The sequence below is a fragment of the Crocodylus porosus genome, unplaced genomic scaffold, assembly GCF_001723895.1.
Source record: "Crocodylus porosus isolate Cpor-Errol unplaced genomic scaffold, CroPor_comp1, whole genome shotgun sequence".
Classification (NCBI taxonomy): Eukaryota; Metazoa; Chordata; order Crocodylia; family Crocodylidae; genus Crocodylus; species Crocodylus porosus.
The window spans coordinates 99382866-99396949 of NW_017728947.1; the positions used below are offsets into that span (position 1 = coordinate 99382866).

The 14084-nt window shown below is 46.2% G+C and overlaps 1 long non-coding RNA gene across 1 annotated transcript in view; it reads right to left on the reverse strand.

Annotated features, from left to right (window-relative positions):
* LOC109321779 overlaps window positions 1-6719 on the reverse strand; it is an 18344-nt gene extending 11625 nt beyond the window's left edge. The window contains exon 1 of the long non-coding RNA XR_002104173.1: window positions 6212-6719. This is a non-coding gene — a long non-coding RNA (uncharacterized LOC109321779). The remainder of the gene's footprint in view (window positions 1-6211) is intronic.
* Window positions 6720-14084: the final 7365 nt, after the last annotated feature.

Consider the following 14084-nt stretch of genomic DNA (forward strand, 5'->3'; position numbering starts at 1 on the left):
CTTCCCTCTCTCATTAAGGAGACAAGGAGGGCTGGCAGCCGTGCTTATTCAGAGGACAACACTATTGATGGGAGCTAACAGCTATTGATAATGCATTTTTAATAATATTTCTAACATAAATGTGACTTTTCACATGTGTAGATTTAAGCATATGCTTACATGCTGACTACATCATGGCCCAAGTGCTCAGCACCTTACAGGTTTATGCCCAGTAGGGCATGGCTACTGACTGTGTCCAATCCCACTCCCACTGGAGTCTACAGGAAATACACTGTTTACTTAAATGGCAGGAAAAACATCAGTATATATAAGCCTGATCCCACAATGAGCTCAGAATGTCTTGTGTAGTCAGTGGGACCATAGGGAACTTAATTTCTTAGGATCAAGAGTGCTTAACAAGGTCTTAGGCTATGATTAGGTTGCATGGGGGGGACAAATGAAATCAGCATTTCTTACATATATGAAAGGAAAACCCTCTGTCATTTAAAGCAAGATTTTTCACTTGGCTTTTTCTAGCAGGTACCTGAGGAACAGTATCTGGGGCTTATTTTACTGTTATCCTCCTGTAGTTCCTTAATGTACAGTGACAGAAACAGGGCTAGGGCTAAATAAATAGTACATCATAATATTTCAGCTCACTGTGAGGTGAAAAGGAGACAGTTCAAAAGTTCAATGAGTTACCAGCTCTCCCTCATGTTCTTTATCTCTCCTACTAAGGCTGGTATTAATCTAGATAACTCACTGAGTACAGAAAATAATAATAAGTAGAAGATCATCATGTTGAAAAATGTGCTGTAGACCAGCATGGCAATTTGGAAGATTAATTCAGTCCAGCAGGGACTATAGCTCCTGGCTAGAGTTAGACTGGACACCAATTACTGTTTGCAATCGCTCCTTCCACAGATGAGGATTGGGAAAACACCTGCTATGCATAAATAATTCTCCCTGATCTAATATGCTTCCATTCAGTGCTGGTTAACGCTATTCATGCCACACATGTGGTGATGATAGCAATGTGATTAATTCTGTTATTTTGGCAACACTCTGATGGACTACATTTATTTAACACCTCTGGCCACCTCACTTGCATTCTGTTCATTAATCCTCCTCAGCTAAGACTGCTGTTTATACTCCAAACCCCTCACTACTCATCAAACAGCTGACTCCCATTTTCTTTCTTTTTTAAGGAATCTGCCACAAAAATGTGGGTCAAGTGAAAATACATTGAAAATAACATTTGGGGGCAGGGACTGTCTTTTTATGATAAGGGTCCTAAGTGCCAAGCACTAGAGGGGTCTGATTATTGACCAAGGCCTTCACAATATATAACAATAAAACACAATACGTTTGTTATACGCAGCCTTGGATCAGTGACAGTAGCCAGGTGTATCTTGCAAATTACCAGCACTAAAAGCACAGGGTCCGGCTAACCACTTCAATAAGCAAATGTAACTATTGGAGTGACTGCACATTGACCCATGTCATACAATAGGGGTATTAACTTCTATTTCCAGGCTTCTGCCACCTGACCAAGGCCAGGGTTACAGAGGTTAATGAGCTGGTGTTTTCTTTTACAGAAGGCTGATTTCAATTGATTATCTCTGTGGGCTGTGATCTTGTTAGCATGATAAGGATTCCTCATGGCGTGGATAGGAGACCTTCAAGGAAAATGCAAGTGTGCCACAGGAAAAGTTATTCTTAATCCATTTGGTGTGTACTTCTCTCCAATTCAGCACAGGAGCTGACACAGTCCTAAAGGACACTGTAGCTGGAGAAAGGTAAAGGAGAGATAAGGTCAAGAAACTCATAGCTTGGGATCATTAATGCCCCTGTGAAATTTTTTGGAAGAGCAGAGATATTGGTCCAGGGACTCTGATCGAATTTCAATGCGAAGTTTCATAATCTCTGAAATTAAGATGGAAAAAAGTTTAAAAGTTTAACTTGCTTATATGCCTTGTGTCCTATTTCAGTCCATGTCCTGTGTAGTTTTCATACTTCTCTCAACTTGTACAGTAAAAGCAGACCACTGAATTTCACTTTCTATTTGCATTAGCACAAACATGTTTGAGTTTCCAGTATTGTAAGTAAATTCTTCCAAACTTTAAAATGTTGCCTGGACACTGATTCTAGTTGCATTACATTTTATACATTTATGATTTTCTCTCCACCACCCCACAATCAAAATTTGGGATTATGATATTTGTCATAATATTAGTAAGAGAAGGCCTAGCCTCTACGGTCCTGTGAAGCCTTCTAAACATTCTTTTTCCACTTTTGATTTGTATTCTCCCAGTTCTTCTGCTTTCGTATAACCTGGATTCCCCAATCCAAGCAGATGTATAGCCTCTTATTTCCATGCCACCCCCAACTGTGAATCTCCGCTTCTGTGAGTCTTTGAGCTTTGTTTCAAGATCTTTAGGGGGTTTAGCAATGTTCTCTGTTTACTGTGAAATTTGTCTTTCCCCTCTTTTCTCCCCTATTCAAGGTTTTTGAACACCTTCAGGAGTGAGATAAAAACTTGCACTGAGATGCTGGTACTTTTGTCTAATTCCCCAATCAACTTGATCTCTTCACTCGCCTTGTCAGGCTTAAATGTCATTGTGCTATTCATGTAGATATTTCAAGATAACTTACAGTCCTCCCTCTTTCAGTGTTTCAAACTGTACTTTTATTTCCAGCATGTCAGAGGTCCTTTCATACTCTCTGTAAAAAGCTGCTCTGAGCAGCTTGTTCTATTCAGGTGCCAACTTCAGAACTTGAGTCACTTTGGACAAGCCACTGCTAAAGAATTAATGTGTAAACTGCCTGTTGTCATCTCAGATTACAGCTCAGATTTTTGTGTGGTTCCTTCACCAGTCCATTTGTGACTGCCTTGTATCTTTTCAACAATAAATTGATGGGGGAGCAATAAATTAATGGGAAGGGGATGTCCCATTATGTAGGAGAATTTGGGGCTGGGGTGGGGAAGGACAGGGACTATGCAAGGACATCAGTGATTGTTCAGATTGGTCCAGCAGTCCCTGCAGTTGATCACCCGCTCTGAGGAGGGCAGATCAAAGAGGCTGCAGAAGCAGTTCCATTTGCTCTGTGCAGACTGGAGGAAAACATTTCTTAGTCTCCATCCTCATGAAGGGCCCTCAAACATTTCTTACTCTCCATCCTCATGAAGGGCCCTGTGTTTTTAGTTGTGGCCTTTGGAAAGATCTCATACTTTACAAGTGTCACTAAGCCATGTCTCAACCTCTTCACTAGTCATCCTTGAATAGCTGCCTCTCACTTGCCCCTTTCTTTTCTAACAAGAACCTCATACAGAAACAAGGGCAGATGACAGAACAGATTGAAAGTTGCACTTAAGGGGCAGGGATTAGGTACTTGTAAATACTAATTTTCAGGACAGGTCCCCAGGGATCTTTGTCTTGCTTGCCTGTCTCAGTGCTATGAGATGCTCATCTCCTATTGATCTATCTACTGGACACGATACATTGCCAGGTCTCCTTTTGCTACTTTCAGCTAGTTCCATGGTAGCTCAGGTCTTTTCCCATGTTTGAGCCCTTTGCTTGGTGTACCTCCCCACTCCTAGCTGGCAAAGCCAGTACCTTTCCTTTACCCAAACCTTTCTCCAATGCTCACCCCTGCTTGTGGCCCGGGACATGCACATTCATCACAATAATTACCAAACATATCCAGTGACTCCCTCTTCCTTCCCCTCCCCCAGCTACATTTGCCTTCTGTAGAGTGCTAGCTCATCAGCACAGTTTGGGCCAACTCCTCAGCTGCTGCAAATCCAGAGAGCTTGATTAATTTTAGTGGAGGTAAGCCTGTTTACGCCAGCTGACACTCTGGCCCACAGCCTTTTTTTCTTTGTGTCTTAAACAGCACAGAGCCTATTGTTAATTCTAAATAAGTACTAATAAAACAATGGAGTATGGCACTTGGAACTGTTCTGGTCTCTAGCAGATCAGCAGGCAGTAAAAAGATTCCTGGGGGGATACAAAAGTAAAAGGCCCTTGAAAGGGGTTTTATATGATCCATGAATGGCAGAATGGAACAATCAATGACAATTTTGCACAACCAAGGGTTTGGGTTTTTTTTTTTTCAAGCAGAGGCTACATAAAATGTTAACTAACTGATCAAACTGGTCTCACCTTAATAAGCAATATGTGACTAATACAATGCTGAAAGGCTGGCAGGGAGAGAGAGACATCAGCTCAAAGATGCATTGAGATTTTCACTTTAGAAAAATAACATAATTCACCAAATACCGTCTTCATGAGATTTGTGCTGGCTTTCACAGGCACTAATGCATCTGGTGAAAGAAAGTTGTCAGTACTGAAACACATTTAGATCTAAGAGGAAGCACAACTGTCAGCAGAGACAGCAAAGCAATGACTGGGGTTAAGGCCCATCCAGGTAGTAATAGCTGTGAGTTCAGAAAATAAAATTAAAAGGGATAAAGCAACATCTTCCATCTAAAAGGAACCTCTTTTCTTTTATATTAACCCAAATATTGTTTTCGCACCCCCCCCTTTTCTTGATTGCACGTTGGCATTAGACAAATTCTGGAACCACAGTTAATGGATAAGTGGATTTGTCTCATACTGCAGCTTTACACAGTGTGTTACTGTGGGCGTTACTAATTGCTAAGCAGATTTAAAGTGTTCTTTGAGTTGCAAACTGCAGTATTTCTGCACATACTGATTATTATTCATCTTTTCCAAAACACTATGGACCTGATCCTGCAATCTGCACTCCTACTAAAGTCAGTGCTGTGGGAGTTTTGCCTGAGTAGAGATTGCAAGATTAAGACCCAATTAAAATAGCTGTAAGGTTGAGCTGGGCAGCAAATAGTTCCTCCTCAATCCCTGGAAACCTTTTAAAATGCTCATGAGGTAGAACTAGGCCTCAGACTGCAAACTCCCACATCCTAGTTCAGTACCCTAACAACCCAGGCTATGGTCTATTCTGGGATGCATCCATACTGGAATTTGTCTGTCTGTCTCATATCTCCTCCTCTTCCCAGTCCCTTCATTTTTCACCAGAAATTGCATCCTTGACTCCCCCAAAAACCCTTTCCCAATGGAAGTTTAATCTCAACTAGTAAATTCCCACTTTACTGGAAAATTCCCAACCCACTCTACTGAAGGGTATAATTCCATGAGTCCTAGAGAGGTTCGTGTGCCTCCTCATAGCTCAGTCTGATTCTAGGGTTGGGATTTTAGTTTGCTGGCTAGCTATTTTTCCCAGTTTTGATGTGGCCGTTTCCATTTCTTAGGGGAATGAATTCAGCAGTCCTGTCCCATGAAAGAAAAATTCCCTCCAGACCTCACAAACCTCCCTCGCTGGCCCACAGCACTATTGTGACAGCAGAACGTAGCTGCGGGAGGAGGTCATGGCTGCATAAAGGGAGCTGGGGCCAGCTCCATGTATGGCTGTGACTTATTAGGACAGAGACCTTGAATTGGATTCAGTACTGAATGGTGCGCCAGCTCAGAGAATGGAACAGTGGCGTGATGTGTTCATGGAAACCTGCGTTGCTAAGCAGAGAGGATGCTGTGCTTTGTACCAAGTGGAGCTTTTATGGATTATGAAGTTTCATTCCTTGAGGTTAAGTTACAGTAACAGAACCTGAAAGTGATAAACGTGTGCACGCCGTGGCTAGGCTGGAGTTGGTAAGCTGGGGTATAGTCTCCTGGCTAGTCAGAGGTAGAAGTGGGCAGTTAGCAGCTGTAAGAACTGGGCATCCGACAGCTGTGAGGCCCTCTAAGCTACACACTAATTAAGTGTGAACTTGGGGCATGGGGGCAGCTGCAACACTGCTCTACCAGCAGCTTCCATCTCTGCACGCAATGAAGCCTGTGTGAGCCTTTCCACCCCAGAGTACCCACACTGGCAAGAGTCACCATCAAGCCCGTTAGTGCTACCTAACACCTGGTTGTTCAGAAAACACATTAAGTGAAATCCTGGACCTACTGAAATCAATGGCCAAATCCCACTGACTGCAGCAGGACCAGAATTTCATCCACGGTGTCCACAAATATCGCTGAGAGTGAAAAATGCTCAGTCAAAAACACAAGCAAAGAAGAGAATTTTCAAAGGTCACAACTTGTTACTTTTCTACCGTGTGGGTGTTTAATAATGAACCTTGGGACCTGGGCCACATTAGCCCTAATTATAGCTCATTAAATATTTATATAGCTTAATCTTTTCTCACCTGGGTTTTTTTGTTGCAATATGATGTGTTTGTGCTGCTGGCCTTTCCCTTCTAACTTGGCTCTTTGTTCACCTCACAGGTTTCTGATCCACTCTCACTCATGTTTGAAAAAGTCAGGGATGGGAACTCATCTCACTGAGACAGGGAACCAAGAGCAACGAGAATGCCCTGCTAAGAAAAACAAAGAGAATTTAAGCACAATCTCCTCTACCAAAGGAGTTTACACAGCTCTTTTCATAAGGCAAAACAAAAGATTTCATGAAAATTAGCTGCCAGATGTCCCCTAAGGAATCCACTGGGACAACCACACTCATTTCCACGTGGAACCTCAGGCAGAATGGAGCCGACATTGCTAGTGGTAACAGGCTAGTGCATTAACTCTGTGCCACCCCTTGCTACTACCAAGGCTATATTAGAAGAACTAAAACCAGGTGGGAGTAAGATGAACTATGCATGGCAGCAGATATTATGTTAGCAGTGCAGCCCCTCTGTTTCAAGTCACTTGTTAAAATAACCCTTTTTCCTAAAGACCTAGAAGTGTTATTCCTCTTGCCATGGGAGAGTTACTGGTCCAAATGACAAATGCAAAATAAGTCATACTGATTACAATAATTTGAATAAAACCTGTGAGACAGCGCCATGAATGCTAAACTCAGGCTTTGCTTACGCTGCTGGGAGCAAGAGATGCAGCACACATCGAGCCGAGCATGTAACGATGGATGGGTGAGTGGGGCATGGGCCCCAGGTGCTGACTGAGGGAGGGAAGGGGCATTAGAATGGAGCTGGGGAGCACCTCACCCGCATCCTCTACTCCCACCTGTGCCCTGCACTTTCCCTGCAGCAGCTCTGGTTCCAGCAGTGGGGAGGCCGGAGATGTGGCACTGGAACGTGGTCAGGAGGTGCAGCAAGAGGTTCCCTGCTGCTGTGGGAGATATCACCCCCTACGTTGGCACTGAAATCTGATGGTTTCTTGGCCACTTGACAGGCAAGCCATTGGCAAAACTAGGTGACACCTCCCCCAGCAGCAGTGAGCCTCTGGCCACTCCTGCATTGCTACTGCTGATCTGCCCTTTCTGTTGCTAAAGCCGGAGCTGCAACAGGGAAGGTGCAGATGCAGGAGGGCAGAGTCCTGGCTCTTGTGCTTCTGCAACGGACACTGAAGTGTTGATACCTGGCCAGTTCAGGATAACTGGTCGTGTGAGTTTCGCCCAATAAATTGGATCAGATGTGTGGCAGGATGTATCCTGCTTACCGTCTTCTTTCTTTCAGTGCATCCTGCTATAGCTGATCTGCTTTATTTAGCATTGTCTGTTTTTGCCTTGCGTAATCCCTATGCTGTTCTGCGATTACTTTAGGCTGTTTGACTCCTTCTCTATCTTTGCTCCAACTGTGCTTTTTACCTGTTTGACATTCATGGGAGCCACAGAAAAAAGTTCAGCCTCTTACAAGTTCTTTTTCTCAGTACCTCAGCTTTACATACCCAGATTTGAAAATGTTGGCCTTTATGCCCAGAAGTTTCTCATCCCCGAACAAATGCACCACAGGCACTGCTAATTTTTTTAACTTGAAGACATAATCTTTTAAAATTAAAAGAGGATGCATGGCTGAGGAAGTTCCTTTTACACTGGCTCTTCACCTGAAATCAAACTGTCCTTTTCAAAATTACCCCACCAAGACACAAGCTGAGCAGCACTGGAAGGATTGCTGATTGTAACAACCAAACAGCCACAGCAGTAGATCCCCTATCCAGGTAACTGAATTCATTCTGGTGAAGGCCAGCCTTAGTTGAAAGATGAGGGGGTGAAAAGCACCTTGTTCAAATTTGCAGATGACACTAAGATGTGGGGAGAAGTGGGCACACTAAAAGGGAGGGACAAGCTGCAATTGGATCTGGACAGGTTACAGGGGTGGGAAGATGAGAATAAGATGGGATTCAATTCTGACAAGTGCAGGGTACTGCACCTAGGGAGAGAGAACCAGCACCATACCTACAAGCTGGGGAACTCCCCTCTCATCAGTGCAGAGGCAGAAAAGGATCTTGGATTATAGTCTCCAAGAAAAGGATTATAGACTCCAAGATGAACATGGGCTGCCAATGGGTGGAAGCAGTCAGGACGGCCGACCATACCTTGTCATGCATCCACAGATGCAACTCAAGCAGGTCCAAGGAGGTGATCTTCCCCCTCTATGCGGCATTGGTCAGGCTGCAGCTGGAGTACTGCATCCAGTTCTGGGCACCCCACTTCAGGAGGGATGTGGACAGCATGGAGAGGGTCCAGAGGAGGCCACTCACATGATCAGGGGGGCAGCAGGACAGGCCCTACGAGGAGAGGCTACGGGACCTGAACCTGTTCAGCCTCCACAAGAGAGGGGACCTGACGGCCATCTATAAACTGGCTGGGGAGACCAGCAGGCAATGGGAGAGTCCCTGTTCCCCTGAGCACTACGGGGAGTAACAAGGAATAACGGCCATAAGTTGACGGAGAGTAGATTCAAGCTGGACATCAGGAGGCGCTACTTCACAGTCAGGGCAGCTAGGATCTGGAACCAACTTCCAAGGGAAGTGGTGCTCACTCCTACTCTGGGGGTCTTTAAGAGGAGGCTAGATAGACACCTTGCTGGGGTCATTTGACCCCAGTACTCTTTCCTGCTCATGGCAGGGGTCAGACTTGATGATCTGCTCAGGTTCCTTCTCACCCTACCAACTATGAAATTATGAAACTATACCTGGTAGCTGCTCCTATCTATGTGTGAAGACTGAAACAAAAAAGGCAGTAAATACTTCAGCTTTCTCTGCATCATAGATTTAATAGATTTTAGGGAAGGAAGGGACCTATTAGATCATTGAGTCCAACCCCCTGCCCTGGGCAGGAAAGAGTGCTGTGGTCAGATGACACCAGTCAGATGTTCCTCCAGTCTCCTCTTAAATACCTCCAAGGAAGGGGACAGCAGCACCTCCCTTGGAAGCATATTCCATATTTTGGCAACCCTCACTGTAAAGAATTTTTTCCCTGATGTCCAATCTAGATTTGGTCTCCTTCAGTTTGTGGCCATTGTTTCTAGTTACCCCAATGGGCACCCTGGTAAACATCATATCCCCCATTTCCTGCTGTCCCCCCCAGTGAGTTTGTAGATGGCCACAAGATCACCTCTCAGCCTTCTTTTGTGGAGGCTGAAAAGATTAGGGTCCCTCAATTGGTCCTTGTAGGGTTTTTCCTGTAGGCCTTTAACCGGATGGGTGGCCCTCTTCTGAACCCTTTCCAGGTTATCCACATCTCTCTTGAAGTACGGTGCCCAAAACTGGGTGCTGTACTCCAGCTGCAGCCTGACCAATGCTGCACAGAGGGGAGGTATCGCCTGCTTACTAGACCTGTTTGTGATGCACCTACTTATGCAAGAAAGAGTGAGGTTAGCTTTACTTATTACTTCATCACATTGGTGACTCCCTACGACTCAGAGATCCCTTTCCACAGTTGTGCTACTTAGAGTGGTATCTCCCAGGCTGTACGAGTGTTGATGATTTTTCCTCCCTAGGTGCAACACATGGCACTTATCTTTGTTAAACTACATCCTATTCTGTTCTGCCCACTTCCCCAGCCTGTCCAAATCCACCTGGATTTGCTCCCTGTCCTCTAGTTTGTGTACTTTCCCCATAGTTTGGTGTAGTCTGCAAACTTGGACAGGGTGCTTTCTACTCCTCCATCCAAGTCACTAATGAAGATATTGAATAGTACTGGTCCCAGAACAGAGCCTTGGCGGCCTCCATTGCCTGCATTTCTCTGGTTAGAAACCAACCCATGTGCCACCACTCTCTGGGTGCGTCCCATAAGCCAATTTTCCACCCACTGGACTGTATAAAAGTCTACGTTGCAACTGTTTAGTTTATTTATAAGAATTGGGTGCAACGCTGTGTCAAAGGCCTTTTAAAAAACTAAGTAAATATCACCTACCTGTAATCCTTCATCCACACAATTTGTGACCTGGTCACGAAAAACAAACAAACAGGTTAAGCAGGCAGGATCTGCCTGACATGAACCCATGCTGGTTGCCCCTTAGCATTATTTAACCCACTGGTCCCCCACAAATGTGATCCTTAATTTTCTTAAAGGTCCTGCCAAGGATAGAGATAAGGCTAACTGGCCTACAGTTACCTGCTTCCTCCTTCCTCCCCTTCTTGAAGATAGGGACCATATTGGCCCTTTTCCAGTCCTCCAGGACCTGTCCCGAGTGCCACAAGTGCTGAAACAGTCGCACCAGTGGTTCCACTATGCCTACATCTAAGTCCCTAAGTACCCTAGGATGAAGATCATCAGGGCCTTTTGACTTAAATACATCCAACCCGTCCAACCTCAAACATAACAAGTTGCCTTCTGCATTCCATAAGAGATCGGTGGTTTCTTCGGTCTTCCTCCTGTAGCTGACACCCTTGTAGAATCCCACTTTATTGTCTTTTATGTCCCTTGCCAGCTGCATTTCAAATTATGAATGCTGTGTGCCCCTGGAGGCTGGGGGGGCACAGCAACTGTCCACAGGTGGCAGTGGCAGGGGTGTGGCAGCGGGGAACTCCCGTAGGCAGCCACAGCAGTGTTGGCAGTGCGGTGAGGTGGTGAGCACCAACCAGTGGTCGGCAACCACCTGCAGACACCACCGGTAGTGATCGGGGACTGCCTACAGATGCTGCTGGTGGCGTCAGCAGCAAGGGAGAGTGGGTCGGGGGGGAGGAGTGGCCACCACTTTTCATAGGGAGTGCACTGCCAGTCTCAGGGGGTGCATGTGCACCCCCTGCGTGTTGCCAGTGTTTCAAATCATGCCTTGGCCTTCCTAACTTTCTCTCTACATACCTGTGTGATACTCTTCCCTCGTACCATGACCAAGTTTCCTCTTTTTGAATTTCAGCTCTCTGGGGAGTCTGCCATCTAGCCAGACTGGCTGGAATCTTCCCAGCAATACTGGTGCATCTGCCCCAAGGTCAAGATTGCTAGAAGCTGTGGGTCCCCGGAGTACTCCCCTGGCCCATCTGACCCAGGCACATGGATGCTAGAAATAGCAGAGTCCTTGGCCCTGGAGCAAAAGAGCTTGGTGGTCTATTTGGAAGTTGAGAAAGCTGGCAGATGTGTGCTCCTGTGCCCAATTCTTTGGAAATTTTGAAATTAAAGCAATTTTGAAAAATGAAAGATGGGAAGAAGAGGGGAAGAGAGGGGAGGGCCTCTTTACTCCTCCCTAAACTTCTGGCAAGTGAGAAATGCTGGTTTTCAGTGAGCTCTACTCCCAATTGCTTCCTTTTGAGAAGCTGTCCAAATATTTACCCCAAACTGCCTGGCTTCACTCCAGGGTGTGTTTGCCTTTTTTCCAGTGTATGCTTCAGGGCTATCTGACTAGATATTACCTCTCCATTTAAATGCCGGCAGGAGCCAGTAGTGCCCCATTTCAATATCAGGTCCTAATGAGATCCTATACCCATTATAGCAGCCCTACCAGCATCTCTGCTTCTGCATGGGCTGCTTTAGACCTTCTGGACCCGATTTCTCTCTTTGGACAAGTCACTCTTTGGAAAGAGGTCGCTAGAATGCAGCCATATACAAGACATTGCTAGAACAGATGAAGAAGAGGGATCCACCTGGAGCTGGTGCCAAGTTAAAGCAAAGGAACTTTGATGTTGACTGTCCAACTAGTGATCCATGGGCTGCATGCAGCTGGTGAGGGCTTAATGTGTAGCTCTCAGGCTCTCACTCCAACCACCACTGCCACTGTTACTTGAACTGCAACAGCAGCTGAAGTCTCCAGGCTCCCCCTCCTATCTTGGCTGTTGCTTCCTGCCTGCACCTCAAGGGCAGCAGCAGTGTGGTAGGCAGGGAGCTGAGGGTGAGTATGGAGCTACACAGGGATGGGGATCACTCCCACACATTGCAGTGGTAGTATGGGAGGGTGGACCATATGGGTACATGGTGTAGTGGGGGAAGAGATTTCCCAGGCACATGGTGAAGCATGAGGAAGGGGGATCATGTTGTGCAATGGTGGGGATTGCATGATGCAACTGGTGGAGCATCTGCATGGGTGCAGCCCCTGGGGCATGTGGAACCTGCAGCTTAGAAGCTGGACAGCCCTGATGTAAATACATAAGCATAGGTTACATTCCCACTCCCTGCCCATGTTATGAGGAACCACATTTTCCACAGGCAACAGTGCCACCGAACTCAAGAATGATACACTAGAGAGTTATGCACAAAGCACTCCAGACAACAGAGAAAGTGTCCAAAAGAACAAAGCAGGTACCCCAAGAAACACACTGTGGACGGCTGTGCCTTGCTTGGCTTTGTTGCCAGGACTGGGCACTCCTGTCTGTTGAGCACCAGTTCTTATGGCCAAACAGCTTGATTTCTGCTCACCCTCTCTCATAGGGCACACTCTCCAACTTGTCCTCACTTCTTGATCTTTTAAGGAAAACAGGGAGGATTCTTATTTATTGACATTTGGCTCTCACAAGTATCTTGAGTTGCTGGTCACCGGCGCTCCTTCTCCCCATCCAGGTGCCAACCCAATCTTACAAGGATCGTCAAGCTACGAGCCACCTGTTGGAAGGATGATGCAGCTAGGAAGTCACTCTATGAACTGTGCTTGGCTACAGTCAAAAAATCTACTCTGGCTTTATCAAAAAAATCTCACCTAGTAACACCTGGGTTTGTGCCACCCTGGGGTGATGACACCCCATGTCAATTGTAGGACCACTACTATCTCCTATTAGTCTATGTTATGAGGTGCCCAGAGTCTTTCCCTCTGGCCTTGCCTAACAATGCCAACCCCTTTGCTGTCTCTGAATCCTGCCAGCAAGTCATGTCCCCTTCTTTTCTCAGTCTCTAGGGGTTACCAGCCCAGGCTTAGTGCTTCAGCCTCCAACTCGGTTCTTTTAGCTTTTAATATCAGTGACCAGTAGGGCCAGTCTAGTATACCTTTAACTTGAATGCAAAAAGGATTGCCAAGCTCAAAGCAGCAACATGCCCTACCTTTCTTCCTAGAACAACCTCACAGTTGCTGCTCATGGGCCTGCTGGGGAAGGTGGCATCTCTCTGGGGCTTTGCTCATGGTGTGGGTTGCTACCTCCTGCAGAGCTTGGGTCCCTAGGGCTTGAGGCTCCTCAGGGCCTCTAGTCTGATAAGCAGGCTCCTCTTCTGCTTGTTTCACCCCTGCTGAGGCATGCTGCAGCCAGGCTTCACACTGCATCTGCTATGGTCCTGGGTCTCTCCTCCCCTTCTGCCGCTGCGGGGCATGCACTTGTGATGTATGCCCCAGGATGCTGACCAATCTGCAGGTGGCATGCGCTGACCAACCAGGGTGGATGCAGTGCCTGGAGTTTTCCTGTCTGCACTACTGTCAGCCCTTCAGGTAGGTCCCAGGGAGCTGAAAGGCACCAGAGATGCTGCCTTTAGGGCTTCACCACCCTGATGTGGCTGGTCCATTGCTGGTTGGGGAATTCCCTGCTGTGACACAAACCAAGAGCTATTGTGACCTCACCTGTCATGGAATCTGATGAGATGGATCAGACATGCAAGGACACTAAGATCCAGCGGATTTGGCTGTTACACAAGAATCGCCTCAGGAGAGCTGGGCTGAACAGGCTATAGGGAGGAGCTCTGCCCATAAGTATTATTCGATTTATTACAGTACTCTTGCATAGGAGGATTTAAGCTGATTTTTATGCACACCGGCTATCCTTTCTCCTCCCACTTGATATTTAAGCCCCATATTCCCCTCAAGCTTAAAACATTGTTTGCTTTAAAGACTTAAAGCTTTACAGGTTTGTTTCCCTGAAGTATAGTTTCATAATGTCTAGGGTCAGAAGGGACCTGAGTAGATCATCTAGTCCGACCCCCTGCCA